Raw genomic sequence first — 10514 nt, forward strand, 5'->3', positions numbered from 1 at the left:
AAAGGGAAAGTAAACAAAAGTTAAATCTTGCCAATTATAGGCTTCTTAATTAATTAAAAACATAAACAGATATTATTGCAAAATTCTGTTGATAACTTTTTTTGTAATTTTTTAGAAAAATTCAACTGTCAACTCTTTTAACAAAACATAAAAACCTTACACATACAAAATATTGGTATTAATTTTAAAGATTTAGAAAAATTGACGGACTTGCACGGGTGAGAAAATATCGGTGTGGAAAATCGAAAATTTTCTCAAAAAAGATCAGCTCAGTTTTTGGGAATTTTTTCGGGAATTTTCAGGCTTTCTTGAGGCGGAGTAACCAATGGCACTCTAAAATTAATTAAAAACAAAATAGCTATTACGGTGAATAGTAATTTAAGAATCAGCCAATTTGACGAAGATCGAAAAAGATTTAAAACTCCATCTATTCTAACTTTCGGTTTATTTTTGAAACTTTATTTTAAAAATATTAAGAACCCAAGTATTTGAGGAGTTACCGTGGCATAACTGTCCTTATTGTAATAAGTTTTTCAGTAAAATTAAAAAAAAAGATACTGACATTAGTTTTTTCTTAAATGCTTAATAAATAAAAAATTAATAAAATTGAACTGAAAAAAATAAATTTTAGGGCCGAAAGTCATTAGGATTAAGTATTATAGTTTAATCTAAAGCTATGGGACCAGTAAGTAAGTTGTAAGGTTATGATTAATAAAGCCAGTTTTATGAATTGTTGCCAGGCTTTAAGTAAGTTTTTAAGAATGAATTTACAAAATAAAGTGTGTTGGATTGTCATGCTATAGGTCTTGGGTTCGATCACTAATTTTGCCATCTAATTTTTTTTACTGGTACTGGTGCTTTCTCAAATTAGCCGTTCGGATTGGCATATAAATTCGTCGTAAATTACTAGACCCTAGTTCTGAAGGAACTGTTGCGCCACAGAATTATATTAATTTTTTAAGTATTTCCTCGCATACATAGAATGCGGTTTAAAATTATTTCTAAGTCCTGGGAACTTAAGAACTAGGAACTTAGGCAATAATTCTGAAATTCTAGAAACAAAATAAAAATAAATACAATCTGTTTTTGTTCCGCCGCTGATAATATTATCTTACTGTCAAAACAAATTCCTTCAAGTCAATTATAATTGCACATTAAATGTTCTTGTGGTATGATATTTATCTAAAAATCTTATCTTATCTTAAAACTGATAATCGGTAAACCGAGTTTGAAATCCCCTCAATTTTAAAAATGTAATAAATTGAAGGTTTAACTCAAAATCATAGTTCTAACGATTCAGAACTTGATGAACAAAATCCAATAGAGTTCTTTTTCTTCGAAGAAAAAAAAATTGCAGAGAATAGAACTTTGTTAAGATATGAGACATGAGGACATGGATAAGAAAAAGTCAAATTTTTAGATCAGGTGAAAGAAGTATGTATAAGTTATTGCCATGAGAAGAATAACTGAAAATAATGCTAAACCCAAAATCTGACATTCAACAACTTAGGTTTTAGGACTTTTAAAGCTCAATCAACAGAAAAACTCAAGACGGTCGAACAACAGGAACGTTGTTTCTTCTTAAATCCTTAAAACGCATCAAAATGATCTTGATTTCCATCGAAATATCATTTTCTGTGATAAGGCTACCTTGAGGAACATAATTTGGGCACTTTTTGGGTTGTCAGTTGCAAATTCAATGTTACCGAGAATGAATTGCTCTACAAAGCTCTGATAAATGATTTCTTATGGCTGGAATTCGAAGTTATTTATTTTCAACAGGCATGTGATTTTAAAGCTTTTATCTTTTTGGCAACGCTGGTTTAATCATCTGATGCAGGTTTCGTGTTTTATTTCACTGTCAAACATCTTCAAGTTTGGTCTATAATTTAACCATGAATCGTCTTGCAAACAAACAACGCTTGCAAATCATTGAATTTATTATCAAAATGCGTGCTCTGTTAAGAAAGTTCATCACACGCTTCTTCCATTTTATGGGCTATTGTGACTAACTTTCGCACCAAATTTACATTTTTTGACATTAAATCACCAACACTCTTACGTAGAGGGGGAGCTGAAGAAAATATCGCACCTGTATCGGCCATTGTTAATGATGACCATCAATTATTGATTCGTAACCATTAGCAGCAATTTGGCCTCTGTTCCTCAACAATGTGGACAATTTTGGGGAAGCATTAAGGTGTGATGCCTTCAAAATACAGCTGATGCAAGAATTGAAAGCGAACGACCTATTTCAACGTAAAATTTTTGGTGAATAAGCTCTTGGAAAGGTGGCCGAAGATCCACTTTTTTACCGAAATGGGTACGTAAGCAAGGAGAATTGTCGATTTTGGAGTGAATATCAGCCAAAAGCATTGCAAGAGCTACCAACGCATCTAGAAAAAGTCACATTTTGGTGAGGTTTATGGGCTGGTGGCATCATTGGACCGTACTACTTGAAAGATGATGCGTTGCGTAACTGTGAATGGTAAGCGCTACAGTGAGATAATATCAAATTTGTTTTTGCCACAAAATGCATGAGCTTGACTTGCATGATATGTGGTTTCAACCAAACGGTGTCACATGCCATACAGCACGCGCAGCAATGGACTTATTGAGAGCCTATTCGGTGAACTTATTATTTCACGTTCGGGACCGGTCAATTGGTCGCCCAGATCGTGGGATTTAACGCCTGAAGACTATTTTGTGTAAGGCTTTGCTAAAGCTCAAGTCTTACAGACCAGCCTGCTTCAACTGATGCATGGATACCGGTCAAAATGTTGGAAAGTATCAAAATTGGAATAAGCGGATGGACCATAACAGGCGCAGTCAGGGTTAAAATTTGCATGGAATAATCTTTAAACATTAAAATTTATGGACCGTACTAGCGATTCCAAAAAAGATTTCATGCATTTTTTTTAATTATATGTGTTCTTTGAAAAATTTTCCTGTAGCTTTTAAAAAATCATCCTTTACAACAGCGAAATTAAGTAAATTTTCCCGTATTGTATCTTAAAGAGATGATTACAATTGGTAACGCAAGTATTGGCTTAAAAAAAGTGTCCATTTACGAGTAGAATGACATAACTTTTATTTAACAATAAAATAAAAATTATTTCAATTTATTTTGAAAATATTATTTTTTAATGCCTTAATAATTTTTAATACTTAATTAAGCCTCTTATTGCAAAGCAAGGAGTTATATTATAATAATGGTTGTTGCAATGTTCTTTTAATAATTTTATTTTAAGTATGTTTGAGTAGGTACAAAATTATTTCAAAATGTTTTACTCATATTTTTCGCCAAAAATTTATATTTTTGTCTGTGGTTCTAAAATCAACATTTTGTCACAATGTACTTTAAAATCTTAGCATTATAGTTGGACGACCTAATTTCAATCGATTTTATTTTCATTTCCTTAAAAAACGATTTTGTTTGTATACGAATGTCACACTTTCCCAATATAAACAATAGTTTTCTTTTCACACTATTTTGCAATGAAAATATTTGACCTGTTTACTTTGAAAACAATAGTTACATATTTCTTACATTTTTATTTAGCTTCTTGTTAAAACTGATTTATGAAAGAAAATTAGAAAATTATAATTCTAATCATTTGTATTTCACTCAAAACTCCTGTAAAAATGCCAAGCTCCAAAATTCTACAATATCATCTATTTCATCTTATGGAGGCAGATATGTATAAAATATACACAAAGCTATACAACCTTGAGCTAGAAAAAAATCTCATTTTTGTTTTGTTTTTTTTTTTCCAAATATTTGTTCTTGTTTTTAAGAAAGTAATTAATAATGAATGAGAATAATTAATTTAAATTTTAAGTTGGAATTCCATTTTTTCTATAAAACAAATTTTTTGTTGTATTTTCGTTTTGAAAACATGAAAAAATAAATTCAATAGGCTATCTTCCTGTTTTTTCCAATTCATCGTGTTTTTGACAGTTTGATTTAATAAAACTAATTTTGTAGGTATGTATGGAGTTAAAAATATATTTTTATATTTTCTATAGAAAATTGAAGATAAACGCTGGAGTGGTGACCAAGCAAATTGACAATTGAAATGCGTGACATACAAATATGCATACGTATGAATGCAAACCAAGCGACAAATGGCAACTACGAGCAAAAAATATTTTTGTTTTATTTTTTCAACTTATTGGTTTTTATATTGGAGAAAATATTTATTTTTTTGGCTGATAACTTTTAAGGCATTGAAAAAAATGTTAACAAATGTATTATAGATTTAAAATTATTTTAAAATAAAAAAGAAACAAAATTTTATCATACATAATGTACGTACTTAATGTTATAGTAAAATATATTAAAGTTTCGATACATTGCAGTTTGAATATTTTAGGGAAATCGAAATGTTAGGCAATACGAACAAATACTGAAAAATTACACAAAAAAAGGAAAATCCATCGAATGTATTGACATAACATAGGAAAGTGAAATTGTTGATACAAATTTAAAGCAATATTAAGATTTATAAATATCAGATAATCAATTTCATGTAAAAAAAATTCAATAACATACATAACATAAAATATATTTTTCAATTTTTTTTTTATTTTTTCCAAAACAAAGCCTTACAGAAAAGAGCATGAAGTATTGTGCAACAATATTTTGATACTCCAAAATTTCGTACAGAGAGTAATTGAAAGATTTATCGATAAGAACAAAAATCAGCTTTATTTCTCGACTGAAAAAGTTAAGTTTTTTTTTATTTTTCCATTGATAAGAAAAACGTTGAAAAAATGAAAACAAAGACTATTGATATAAACTTTTAAAACTGCTATTTTTTTAACATGTGCGATTAATTTACTGTAAAAATATAGTATTCATATTTTGTGAGTTATATGAAAAAATGACTTAAAATAGTTTTAATACCTGTGTTTTTTTGTTGCGAAAAACTTCCAAAAGTTCATGTTGAGTTTTGAATTCTATATGATTTTGGACTTTCATTAATTTTGAAAAGTGGAAAAAAACATACGCAACTTTATCCACTTCGAAATAACTTTTCAGTTGGCAATTATAGTGTTATGATAATATCTTTATTATAATTAAAACCAGTGCTAGAAAATTGGACCTCGAGAACCAACATTCTACATTCGTAAAGTCCACTTAAATATGAAATTTTTCTGTACCTTTAACTTTTTGTTAAAAAGTGTGAAAATAATGACAAACTTTTAACATTGAGTCAATTTTCGAAGGGTACAAATGATTCCGCAATACAACGAAAGCCCATCAAATTCAAAGATCTATTTAAGAATTTTTTGAATTCTAATCAAGAATACGTTATTGTACTGATTAGTAAAAAGATCAAAAAGAGTAAACAACTTGCATTAAATGTTAATAAGCATTAAATTTAATATTTTGAGCTTTGTAAGTGTCCTCCTTTGGTCTCAAAAGCTTGTCTTTTATTGTGTAATTAATTAAGCAACTTTTCAGGATTATCTGTTAAAGTTTAAACTGCAAATTTGAAGTATTTCGACAGAGACACGGATATTCAGTTGGTCACACTTGGCGCCTGACGGCTATTGAAGATGAAGATGATTGGAAACAGAGGTTCTGTTAAAACTTATCAGCTTTTTTTTACAAGTTTTTTTTTTTTTATTTGAGAAATCCTGTGTTAGAGTGTACATATTTTTGTGTGTCATGTTTTTACACTTTGCGGTAAAATTAATAACTTAAAACAGTTCATAATCTGATTCTTAAACCGAAGTTTTTGTATTCAGTATAAAATGTTACTCTATGGGAAATATGGATTAAAAAAAACTCCAATTTATATCAAGATATAATAAAAAAAAAACATACATTTTTTTAATCATACTTTTGTGTCGAAATTTTGAAATTTTGAACCTATCATAGTTTACATAGACGAAATATCCCTTGCAAAGAAAACAAACTAAAATTTTTTTCTTTACGTTGAAAATAACGCCAAGACGTTGCCTTAAAACGGCCATTTAAAATGTTTCTAACGTAATTTTTGTATCAATAAAGTTTAAAATATGCCTTAAATATGTCTTGTTGTTTCTGATATTTCTTTCTGTCTTTCGTCCGGTTCTTGAGTGGCTGTGCCCTTGAGTCAAAATATCAAACATGTTTCACGCCTTCACAATTATACAACAAACTGTTTGAAAACTATATTTTTCAATATTTGATTATTGTATTCTATTGAAAAAAACAGCTTATGTGAACCCAACATAATTTCCTAAAAACATTTTTAAAAAGTCTGGGATGCAATCAACACTGATAATTTCACATTCGTCTACGTCTATCGGTATTTTTGAAACTTGTAAAATATTAATATTTCATACACTATTTTGTGAAGTCAATATCTTTCTTTGGTTTCTTCTTGATTCGGAAACCATTTTTAAAAATGTAAGTGGCATTTTTTGAAATTTATTGTTTCTTATAAAAAAATACAGAAACAAAATTTAATAATAATACGAACATCATTTTTTACCAATTTAGTCTAAAATTTAATGTGGACATTTATTGTATATCAGTTTAAAGGCAACATCTTAAATTATTGCCAAGATTGTCGAGTAGAAAATAATTTTTTACGAACTTTCTTTGATGAATAAGATTATTTGGGATGTGTTATATTTTGTTCAAATTTTTTTTAAGGTGACAAATCTTTTGTTCAGTTATTTTGATTTTTAAAACAGTGTAAATTGATTTTTTTTTTTCATAATTAACGCAATGAATGAATTGACAGTTTTTTTTCCAAAAAATAAAAATCTAACATAATAATTACTATTTAAAAAATTGAACAAATTGATTTTTGACTCAAATATCTCAAGAAAAAATAATGTTGGTGCCTTCAATTATTTTTTTAATCTGTACAAAATATTATAACGGGTAATCCATTTAGCGGTTTCAAAAGTATGTGGCTGGAATTCGAGATCTTTCAAACTAAATTGCTAAACCAATTTTTTTTCAGTTGAAAGTCTGACATTTACGAAAACAGATCGCTTAACTATCGCACAAAACATACAAATTGTTAAAACCTTCTACAAAAATTGAGTGTCTGCCCCAGCCAAATATCGTGCTTTAAGAGGACATTATGGTTTACATAATCATCCAACTACGCAAGCAATTGGCAAAATTGTGCTGCTGTAACTAAAAATGTTGCCGAAGACCCGAATATGTCGATTTCTCGGCGTTCTCAGGAATTAGGACTATCTTACAGCACATTATGGCGTATTTTGCTTTTGTTTTACATTTTATTCTACACTCAAATCCTTACAAAGTCCAGCTCCACAACAACTGAAGATAGCTGACCATTCACAATGTCGTTGATTATGCAATTTAATCTGATTGATAGTGCAACAAAAATCTCACTAAAATCCACGGTTTTCAACTCAACGGACCTTAAAACTTTAAGTTACATAAAAACTTCCAGATCGAACACAATAATGGAAAAAAGTACTAAATTAAAAAAAAATTAATCTTATTCAAACCGAAATTTGTTTTTTTTTTGACATATATTTCAACGGAAAAAAAACATCTATACGAAAATAAGTCACTTTAAAAAATAGGTTATGACCTATTTACCCAATTCAAACATAAATGTAAAACAAATCTTACATATTTTCTCCATAATATTATTTGTTTCTTTCATAGTTATGTTTCCTTTCTTTGTTATAAAAGATTTAATTTGTAAGTTTAAAGAACTAAAGTGATCTAAAAAAAATATTTAACTTGCCCTAGTACCGAATTAAAGTTAATTTAATGAGTGAGATGAAAAAACAAAAATTACTTTTCTATATTTTTATAATCATCTAGATCATCAATGGTTGGTGTGCTTCAAGGACTAAATATTAAATAGAGAATATTCGTTTCAAGAATTTTAAGATTAAAATCATAACCTAAAGCCTTTAATCGAGGTCAAACTATAGAAGATGCTTATATGCTGAAGCAAAGGAAAAAATATGAAACGCATAATTTTCAAATTACTCTTTTGTTCTGATGGATGATGTTCACATTCAGCCTTGAATATTTTATAAATTGTCTATCTTAGTTTTTGTTTATATTTTCTGTCTCAGAAGGATTTTCTAAATGTTACCTTCCCGTAAGGCATGATGAGTATATTTTTTCTGATAAACTTCTCCCATCTTACAGACTTTGACAGTCATCATAACACGGGTAAAATCCTATAATTTAGGTATTCTCATCATCTCAACTTGAAACGTGACTTCAAAGTCCACAAACTCATAAATGACATAAATCATGATGAAAAACCTGCCTGCCTAAATCTACCTAGTATCTTTAAGCCTTAAAGCCTAAAACTATGCATAAAATCCTATACGCTCGCTCATCAGGAAAAGAAAACCCACAACTTTGGGGGGGATTTATCAGCAGACAAATCTCACACAGCGAAGCGAGTTTTTCTTAATGCAAACCAGAAAAAAAAACATGGAAAACTAAATTTATACAAAAAGGAAAAACAACAAAATCACTTACCACTCTCCTCGCCTGTCGGATGATATTATATCCTTTTTTAGTACTTGCTTTCCTTTTATCAATCAAGTAATCCCTTTTCAGCAGGCTGTCTTATGTATCGCCTGAGTGATTTCCGTTTTTCTTTATGTTTTGCTTTTTTATATTTATAAAACAATCATTACTCCTTTACACTTAATCACAAAAACAAAATGGCTTAAATTGTATAGCTGATGGCGTACAATTATTACAACCTCCTTCTTAGAAAGAAAAAAGGACGAAAGGTGTATAGAAACACTTTGCCACCTTAATTACTAATTCACAATATTATTCTAATCTTTTTTCTTTTTGAAAACAAATCTAAAAATTCAATCACATTAAATTTCGAATTAAAAACAAAACAGAAAAAAGTTATTTAATTGGTTTGCGTTTTCGTATTCCTTTAAAATGAAATCAAAATTTCAAGAAAATTAAAATAAAATCGAATTTAAACAACCGTCAAATTCCTTGCACGTTTTTAATTTGACGATGCACGAGAAGTCATAAAATACAAGTCGAAGTCAATCCAAACCTCCAAAGGACCTCTCAATGATTTAAGAAGAAGAACAATTCTCTTATTGCCCAGATCCAGATACACTTCGAATAAAGGTATGTACCTAAAACCTATGAAGGATATAAGGACTAGCACAGACGCACTATATACAATAATATAACTTGAACTCCAAATAGACCACGAGACGCGACTCGAACGTAATATTAGCGTCAACGACGACGAGGACGACAACGAGACGTGATGTTAGCTCAACGTTTAGAATTCGATTAAACCGAAAAAGAACCCAGAAAGCGCTAAATGAAAAGCTTTCTGCCAGCTAAACACCAGATGCAAATTTATTACTTTAACCCCAGGTAGGTCTAGGTACACAATGCCTTTTGCCTTCGCCTTTAATTTGGTTCTTGAAGCACCACACACAAATGCACCCGATACTAAACTTTGGAAAGGTAGCACCTATTTTATATTTTTAGTATAGTTGCAAAGGAAATCTTTAGAAACAGTTCCGAGCCAACACTGAACGCAACAAACTCTAGGCAAAAACTGATTTAGATACAACTTGTAGCTTGCTTCAGGACCGCTCACCACAACACAAATTCAAATCCACAGACAGGCAGGCAGCATCGTTAATGATTGGACGTGGAGTTGTTGTTTTTGGTGTTCTCGAAAATGGATTTGAGAAGTGGAGAGTTTTTCTCTGAATGGTGATGGTGAAGCACGGTGCAAAAATCTGCCTGTTGGACATGTGAAATTTCTCTCATGTGATTTAATAGTTGGAGAAAAGCTTTGCTTTCTACTCGAACAGGTGCTCTGTGCTTTTTGTTTTACAGTAGGTTTAGCAAGAGAGTATCATTGTTGTTTTGATATAACTTAACATTAAACATTCCTCGACTATTAATTTAAAAAGCGTCATAATTCTTAAAATAAATTACATTTTGGACAAGTTGTCATTGCGCGGTGAACAGTGAGCGATATGATAAGTTGAATTAATCTTACTACTGAAAAATACAATTTTGAATTTAACATCTCATTTATAAATATCAGAAAAGATATTTTCGTAAGATTGTTTTAAAATTATGAGCAATTACGAAAGTTAAAAAATAAATTGTTTAAAATAATTAAAAAAGACATAAAGATACAGTTTTTAGTAATTTTGCCTTTACATACATATACAATTTTTTTTTGTTACTTAAGTGCTTTTATATCAAAACAACTTTAACAGTTTTCCATTAACTAAGTATCCTAATATGTTCTTAAATCGGTCGAACCTTTTTTTTGTTTATATTATTATTCTTTTATGTAAATGCAGGAACATTTTTGTGGTAAAATATCTTAGGTTGACATAAGCGATTTCTTTGTTTTTATCGAACATAAAAACAATTTAACTTTTGTACCAAAGTCATTTTATACTATTATCTGATAAAATTAATTGATTAATAAGAGGAATTATCCCCTACTTAAGTTGTTTTACCTTTTGCAAAAGCCTATGAACTAAAC

The 10514-nt window shown here is 29.5% G+C and overlaps 1 protein-coding gene across 1 annotated transcript in view; it reads right to left on the bottom strand.

The window, feature by feature from the left end:
• LOC129950481 (potassium voltage-gated channel subfamily H member 8) overlaps positions 1–9535 on the bottom strand; it is a 214296-nt gene extending 204761 nt beyond the window's left edge. Inside the window, exon 1 of the mRNA XM_056062418.1 lies at positions 8492–9535. The gene's annotated coding sequence lies outside the window, so the exon portion shown is untranslated. The remainder of the gene's footprint in view (positions 1–8491) is intronic.
• Positions 9536–10514: the final 979 nt, after the last annotated feature.

The sequence above is a fragment of the Eupeodes corollae genome, chromosome 3 (genome assembly GCF_945859685.1).
Source record: "Eupeodes corollae chromosome 3, idEupCoro1.1, whole genome shotgun sequence".
Lineage (NCBI taxonomy): Eukaryota > Metazoa > Arthropoda > Insecta > Diptera > Syrphidae > Eupeodes > Eupeodes corollae.